This window comes from Tachypleus tridentatus, chromosome 2 (genome assembly GCF_004210375.1).
Source record: "Tachypleus tridentatus isolate NWPU-2018 chromosome 2, ASM421037v1, whole genome shotgun sequence".
Taxonomy (NCBI): Eukaryota; Metazoa; Arthropoda; class Merostomata; order Xiphosura; family Limulidae; genus Tachypleus; species Tachypleus tridentatus.
The window spans coordinates 13,595,614-13,603,911 of record NC_134826.1 but is presented as its reverse complement, the minus strand read 5'-3'; the positions used below and the strand labels follow the sequence as shown (position 1 = coordinate 13,603,911).

General features: G+C 35.8%; 1 long non-coding RNA gene across 1 annotated transcript; it reads left to right on the top strand.

The window, feature by feature from the left end:
• Positions 1 to 1,437: 1,437 nt before the first annotated feature.
• Positions 1,438 to 8,048, top strand: LOC143235244 (uncharacterized). Its single transcript, XR_013018986.1, has 3 exons — positions 1,438 to 1,912; positions 6,840 to 7,197; positions 7,651 to 8,048. It is a non-coding gene; the product is annotated as an uncharacterized LOC143235244 (long non-coding RNA).
• The last annotated feature ends 250 nt before the right edge of the window (positions 8,049 to 8,298 follow it).

Sequence of the window (8,298 nt, the reverse complement as noted above, 5' to 3'; positions counted from 1 at the left end):
GTTATAGTACGGTAGGGAGTTTTGGACAGTAATGGATTCCTAAAATGGATTCAAAGTTAAACCTTATCCACAAACTGAAGTCTACAGAACCTTCCTGTCCACAAAAACCTTTGTTATGGACCTGACTATATATCCTGATAATCAGTGATGTCGAGAAAACCCACTTGTAGAGAAAAATATATATGTAAAAACGGCTCGTTTGGGTTGAGAAAATTTTTACGTGAGGACCGAACAACGTTTCGACCTTCTTCTGTGAACCTGACAATGACCGAAGAAGGTCGAAACGTTGTTCGCTCCTCTACGTAAAAATTTCTCAACCTAAACGAGCCGTTTTTACATATATATCTCCTGATACTTCAACATGTTATGAAACAAAGATTAGAAGTTGACAGAGGCTCAGAGACCAAACGTTTAACAGTTTTCAGCCATACATTAAAATCAACGTTTGTTTCTATGAGAAAAATGGCCAAAGAAACCGGGATCATAAAAACCGGATTTGACCCCACATCTGTCACTTTCGATTGTGCAGCTTCAATTTGACCTTTACAGCTTTGGATTGCTTAAGTTTAAGTCTTGGTAGCATAAATCCTCATACAGTAAAAGGTCTGTGTAAAGAAAGAACAAGATGTGTGGTTTAAGTTTGACGTTTCATGCTACGCGACTGAGAGAGAAGTTTCTAGGGACAGCAGTAAGTCTACGGACTTATAACTCTAAAATCTAGGGTTTGATTCCCCTCAGTGAACACAGCAGATAGCTCGATGTGGCTTTGCTCTGAAACAAAACAAAAATCGTGTTTTAATCTGAACCATTTTGATTCTACGTTGAGAGAAGGATGTCCAAACCTCACATTATAAGTTACACATACAGTGACCGTTTACTCGGCCATAAAAGTTACCGCTTTATTCTTACGTCATTGTTGTTATTAAGGAGCTATAGTTCGTGATGATTGTAGCAAAGCTCACTTATTCTGAGCTGCACCGAATGTCTAACTATTTATATCCTTGAAAATAACATCACTGGTTAATAAAGTTGTTGCTAAGTGCAAAGCTACGCAACAAGTTAACTGCATTCTGTCCACGAAGGGTTATTCAATCAAATTACAGGTTTTAGCGTTGTACTTCTTGGGGGGGAGTAAAAACTGTTCTATCGAATAAATCATTGATTTTCTGCGAAATATTTTGAAAATTTTTTTAGGTAATGTATCTTAAGTAACGTTTTCGTTTTTTTTTGTGTGTTTTTTTTTCTTACGGAAACAGAAAATAACTCGGCTGTTGCTATTTTCACGCAGCATTGATCGTAAGTCAACAGATTTTCTCGAAGTAAACGCTGTCTTAAGCATCCGGCGGAACATTAATTATGTCGCCTAGAAGGAAGTCAGTGCATTTTTTATATCCCACGTGATTCTCTTGCGAAAGTCAATTATAAAAGTAACTAAGTCGTTGCTGGTTTCTGTTCAAAACTAGTGATTCTTTCTTTGTCCTTTTTAGAAGGTATGTTTACCCTCACCATTGCCCTTCATAGCTTTGTATTCACAAACACACGCACATAAGTAAATACATCTATAAGGATTAAGTGATTTCTTATACGGTGAATGCAGAACGATTAGAGTTGAGGCTGTATTCCTCCATAGAAAATATGTGTTAGTGTGTGTATGTGTTTTCATATAGCAAAGCCACATCGAGCATCTGCTGAGCCCACTGAGAGGAATCGAACCCCTGATTTTAGCGTTGTAAATCCGTAGACTTACTGCTGCACTAACGGGGGCCCGTCGTAAATATAAACGATAAACGTTCTTTAACAGAGAACAAAGGGTTGTACAATTATTTGATGCCGGTTTTTTTGAACTGTTGCTCTGGATTTATTTTTTGAAAAGAAATGTTTCATTTTTCATTGCCAGCGAAAACAATGTTTGGTATGTATTATATTTATTCTATGTCATTGTTTATTATCATAATTAGTGCTAAACATAAAGGTAATTAAGCTTGAACAAAATCGACAATGTTTATCGTCGTAATCAATGTTATTTTACACTTAGGTATGCATTACTTTAAATTATGCTAACCTAAGTCTAATACTGTTAACGACATTTTCGTCCGTAAACCCAATAATATCTGACGAGATCTGGCCAGCTTAGGAGGCTTAAGCTAATCATAGGTACAGATCTTAAATTTTTATCGTGTAACCAAAGGTCTAACATCTAGTTAATACTATAATGATCAAGGATTAAGGGCGTATTAATGAGTCTATGCGAAACAAGGTTCGATTGTTTTATTACATTAATAGAAAGTAGCTGTGTATTCATTTCTGAACTATTTGTTCTTAGTCAAAATCGTATCACGCCGTTGAACTAATTTTCCTGCTATATTATGATTAATTAATTTAGACTATCAGCCAAATTCCTTATATCTCCATTCTTATTTAATGACAATAACTCCCTTGATTCTATAAGTTACTGAGCCGTATTTCATAATACCTCAATACTCGTTGTTTAAAAGCTGACGTGTCAGTTTAGTTCATGGCTTTCAGGATAAAACAAGTGGATGAACCTTTGTAACTTAACTGTACTTGTATGAACATATAAAAAAAAACATTTGATGAAATAGCAACACCTCTGTTTTTTTCTTATTTTTTTCAAAAACACGTAGTACCAAAGATGGAATATTTCAACTCTCGCTTGTTGGTTTGATCATGGTTCAGAATTTTATAGATATGCCATGAAAGGAACTCTTTTTTTTTCCCCATTGTTCTGATACAAATTAAATAAAATGTTAATTCTGACCCAAACTCGAACCCGGGTCATCACGATTTTAACGACACTGCACTGTGAGGTTTCCACAATGTTTGTATACAAATACACAACAGTATAAGTTAAAGTATTTGTTTCCAAAAATTATATTTTAATTACCATCTTCAGAAAATTGTTTGTTTCTAGTTCGATAGTCTTAAAGTTTCTTATTCTTTTTAACGTCACAATACAGCAGCCCCCTGTGAAAAGTTACATTAGGTCCGCCACCTGGTGTCTATGTAAAAAGATTGTAGAACGTCTTATTTTTTCATCTATGTTTGTTTCGTTTTGAATTTCGCTCAAAGCTACACGAGGGCCATCTGCACTATCCATCTCTAATTTAGCAGTGTAAGACAACAGGGAAGGAAGCCAGTCACCATCACCCACCGCCAACTCTTGGGCTACTCTTTTACCAACGAATAGTGGGATTGACGGTAACATTATAACGTCTTTATGGCTGAAAGGGTGAGCATGTTTGTTGGGACGGGGATTCGAACCCGCGACTCTCGGATTACGAGTTGAGTGCCTTAACCACCTGGCCATGCCGGGCCTTTTCATCTATAACAATTCATGTGTTCTACAGTATCCTATAAAGTGTGAGTGTGATATTATATGTTATAAGTTTCATATTTTGTGAAGTAATGACAGTCCATAATTATTTTTACTTTTCTTTCGTAACTCGAATGTTCAGTTTGTGAACGTTTTAATTACAGAATAGAAAAAATATTTTAAATAATAAAAGCGAAATAGGTTGGTAAGTGAACATACAATAGATATACTGGTAGTTATATTTATTGATAACATATAGATACACACATTTATATATATATATATATACATTGCTGGCCAAAATCTTAAGGCCAATAAACATAAAGATAAAATATGCATTTTGCGTTGTTAGACTCGACCACTTATTTGAGTAGAGCTTTGAAAGATGAAAATAAGAAAAGGGAAAATAAAAATAAAAACTTTTTTGCATTTAATAGGGAAAATGTAAACACTATGAAAGTAGCCTAAATACCAGGTGGCCAAAAGTTTAAGACCATACCAAAAAGAAGTCCTAAACAGGGTAGGAAATGCATAACAAGAGGTCTCAGTAGTGAGTTGCACGGCCGTCATTGCGAATAACTGCAATCATTCGCTTTGGCATGGTCGATATAAGCGTTTGCAGAAGGCTGGCTGGAATGTTATTCCAAGTGGTGAAGATGGCTTCACGAAGATCATGCACTGTTTGGAATTGATGTCCATTTCTTTAGACTTCCCTTGCCATCCACCCCAAATATTTTTAATCGGGTTCAGTTCGGGCGAACACTCTGGATGGTCCAAAAGAATCACGTTATTCGCCATGAAAAAGTCCTTTGTCCTGCGGGCATTGTGGATTGAAGCGTTGTCCTGCTGAAAGATCCAGTCATTTCCACATAAGCGAGGGGCTTCAGTTCAATAAGGATGCTCTCTCCAACATGCCAATGTAGTCAGCTGCTGATTGACGCCCCTGTATAACCTGAAGCTTCATTGTTTCATGGAATGAGAAAGTACCCCAGATCATGATGGAACCTCCTCCACTGTGTCGTGTAGAAAATGTCTCCGGTGAGATGTCCTTATCGTGCCAGTAACGTTGGAAGCTGTATGGACCATCCAGGTAAATTTTTTCTCACCAGAGAACAATACCTTCGTCCACTTTTCTGCGTCCCATGTTTGGTGCTTCTCAGCAAAGTTTAACAGAGCTGTTTCGTGGTGTGGCCTTTGAAGATGTTTACGGTTTTTAAAGCCTTTCTCTCGTATATGCTGTCTTATTGTTCTTGAGCTGCATTCTGCGTCCGTAAGGGCCTTAATCTGGTTTGACGATCGGCTGGTGTCTTGCTGGACAACCCGTCGAATCCTCCTGCTCAACGCCAGCGAAATTTTCTTGGGTCGACCACTTGAAATTCTTATTCCGTATCCCTCAGGGTCTCTTAAGAAATTTGCAACAGCAGTTTTACTTCTCCTAATCTCACCAGCGATGGCACGTTGAGAGAAACCTTGCTTTTGCAGCTCGACAATTTTGCCACGTTCAAACTCTGTCAACTTTTCAGCCTTTGCCATGTTTTTTACCCAATGTAACACAGGAGATGTCAGTGGGAGATGTTGACAACGATAATACTTGAACATAAATGACTAAAGTTAGTTACGTGTTTACTGATTAACGCTTCGTTTCAGTATGGTTTTAAACTTTTCACCAGCTAGTATTTAGGCTAATTTCATGGTATTCACATTTTCCCTACTAAATGCTAAACACGTTTTTTATTTTTATTTTTCCTTTTCTTATTTTCATCTTTCGAAGCTCTACTCAAATAAGTGGTCAAGTCTAACAACGCAAAATTTTTCTTTTTTTCATTGGTCTTAAGATTTTGGCCAGCATTGTATATGTTATTTATATGGTCACCTAAATAGATCGGCACATAAACGTAAATCGCCAAACAACCCTATTGCTGCTACATCCAATGCCCTTAAGACCTTTCGCCCAATACCAGGACTCATTAAGTAGGCTGGAATACAAAAAAATAAGGAAAAATAGAATTAGTTGCCCATGTAGCTAGCTAGAGGGATAAGAAGACATCGAGATAAAGAGCATATTTTTTAAAGTAAAATATTAAACAGATTCTTGAATTTCATTATAAACCAATACAATATTGAAAACGTTCCTGCCAATAAAAGTCCAGATCTTTATAACTTGTAATTACTTTTAATGTCCTTTAATATCAACTTTCAATTCAGCAGAGTTGGTTACGGCGCTCGATTAGCAATCTGTGAATTGGTGGCTCGAATCCCACCAAACATGCTCGGCTTTTCAGCTGTGTGGACGTTATATGATTAATCACATTATTCGTTGGTAAAAGAGTAGCCCAGGAGTTGGCGCTTAGTGATTATGACTAGCTGCCTTCCTTATAGTTTTTTTTTTACTGCTAATGTAGGGATGAGTAGCGCAAATAATCCTCGTGTATCTTTGCAAAAAATTCATAATAAATCAAACCCAGTAGTTCAGCAGCGCCATTAGGGTCGAGTGGCCGATATCTGCAGAAAGTATAATAAAATGAAGTTTATTGCAACAGTGTTTGTTTGTTCGACACATTAATGTTGAAGAAACGATCGCTGTAAGGCGTGACGTCAGTAAACTTAAATTAATGAAACGTCACATCACTGACAGTTTAACTTGCTTTCTACAAATACACTACAAGAAGTTATTTTACAAGTTACGATTGACAAAACGAGTGTCAACATGGCACAAGTCAGTCGTCGCGAGGCACCTGTTAATAGGATGTTGCTGCACGAGAAAAACACGTAGGAATGCACGCACTCGGTTGGCTGGGAGATGGTGGCGTCTACCAACAGTTATAACTGGTTGCCATGGCAACTTGTATCTGTAGAATTCTTCAGATTCGAGCGGATGGCGATTTCTGAAGAAACAAAAAAATCCAACAACGACAACAGACTTAAAATTATTTTAGTTGAGACTCTTACATGTTTAATATTAGTTTAATTTCAGACATTCCAGAATTTTCACATCGATTTCTTGAACATTCAACATCACATGATTGATAGACATTTGTTTTAAAAAGTGATAACTTATATCTTAAGAAGAGAACTTTAGTAACGGCGTCTCTGAAATTCCCTGAAGTCTACTAAATTTGTTTTACGGGGAATAAACACCAATCTTTAGAGTCTTCAGTCATAGTGTTATAATTTTATTCATCTTTAACTTTATAATAAACATAAATTCAATCCCGTTGAATCAACGCTTTCCACAGCGTATTAGTTAGAATCTCTGCCACACCAAACATTCTTTCCCTTTCAGCCGTGGGAGTGTTTTCATGTGACGGTCAATCCCACTTTTCGTTGGTAAATGAGTAGCCCAAGGGTTAGTGGTGGGTGGTGATGACGATCTGCCTCTCCTCTAGTCTTACGCTACTAAATTAGGGACGGTTAGCACAGATAGCCCTTTTGTAGCTTTGCGCAAAATTCAAAACAAATAAACACTGTGTATTACTTGTATTATTTACTCGCAACGGTTTTACAGTTGTTGTAGAAGATCGGCTACGTAGGAAGAAACAACCAATGAGAAATCACTGGAACGTATAAAGACGAAAATACAGTTACTGGATGTACGTACGTAGCAAAGGAAAGACTCTACATTGGACGTATAATTAGATCTGAGGGAAAGTTCGCAGAGATTCTGATGTGTAAAATCGAAGGAAGAAAAGGGAATCACTTGAGTAGATTGCATTAGAAAATGGACTGGAGATGAGAAGGTTCATTTAATAAAGTTGGTGCAGCGAACAATAGAGAACCAAAGTCGTCGATTCTCGTAAATGGAGAAGACGGCATGACAGATTGATCAGAGAATTATATTGAACCACCACGATTTCAAAGTTACTGTAAGTTACGTAATTGGATATCATCAGTTGCTAACTCTTAAAAGAAATGTTTAATATTTGGAGCCAAATATTTGTGTGTGTAACGTGAACAAAGTTAGGACTAACTAACTGTCTATTCTAAAGTGCAAACGATTTCCTGCAATGCTTCATCTCATTGTCGTGATTAAAAAAAAAAAAAAGGTTTATGTTTTATAATATTCTATTTTTCATCCTGCAACAAGCATGAGTTATCTTGAGAAATTTTATTTCTAATATATATTAATTACACGTGTTCGACTACACATTATTTATCGTGCGGGCTATGGCTACCACCTATCGGAGATGTTAAGTTCTAATGTTCATCATCATAATTACAAGAATATTATTCACACGGGCGAAATTAAACATAGTGTTAACAATAGAATTACTGAGATAATTATAATAAAATATTAATTATCATGTTTCATTTGCTAGGTTTGGAATGTTGAGTAATAAATTGAAATGGGGCACACGACCGGGAACACTCAACTCGTAATTTGTAGGTTAAAAGTTCAAGCCTCATCACTGAAGTTGCTCACCCTTCCAGTCGTGGAAACGTTACAAAGTGATTCTTAAAAAGCATATCAAGAGGGGGTGGTTGATTATCTACCTTTCATTGGTCCGTTACTTTGATAAAGAGATGACGAAGTTACAGATTTTAAAACAGTTAGTTTAACAACAATTAGTTTAACAAATATGAAATTATAGATCCTAAAACAATCAGTATATTAAATACAAAGTTATAGATTATAAAACAGTTAGAGTAATAAATATGAAATTATAGATTTTAAAATAATCAATATATTACATTAGAAGCTATAAATTATAAAACAATCGGGATATTAAATACAAAATCATATATTGTAAAACAATCGGAATATTAAATACAAAATCATATATTGTAAAACAATCGGAATATTAAATACAAAATCATATATTGTAAAACAATCGGAATATTAAATACAAAATCATATATTGTAAAACAATCAGTATATTAAATACGATGTTGTAGATTCTAGAACAATCAGTACAGTACATAAAAACTTATGGATTCTAAAACAGTCAATTTGTGATACAAGTTAC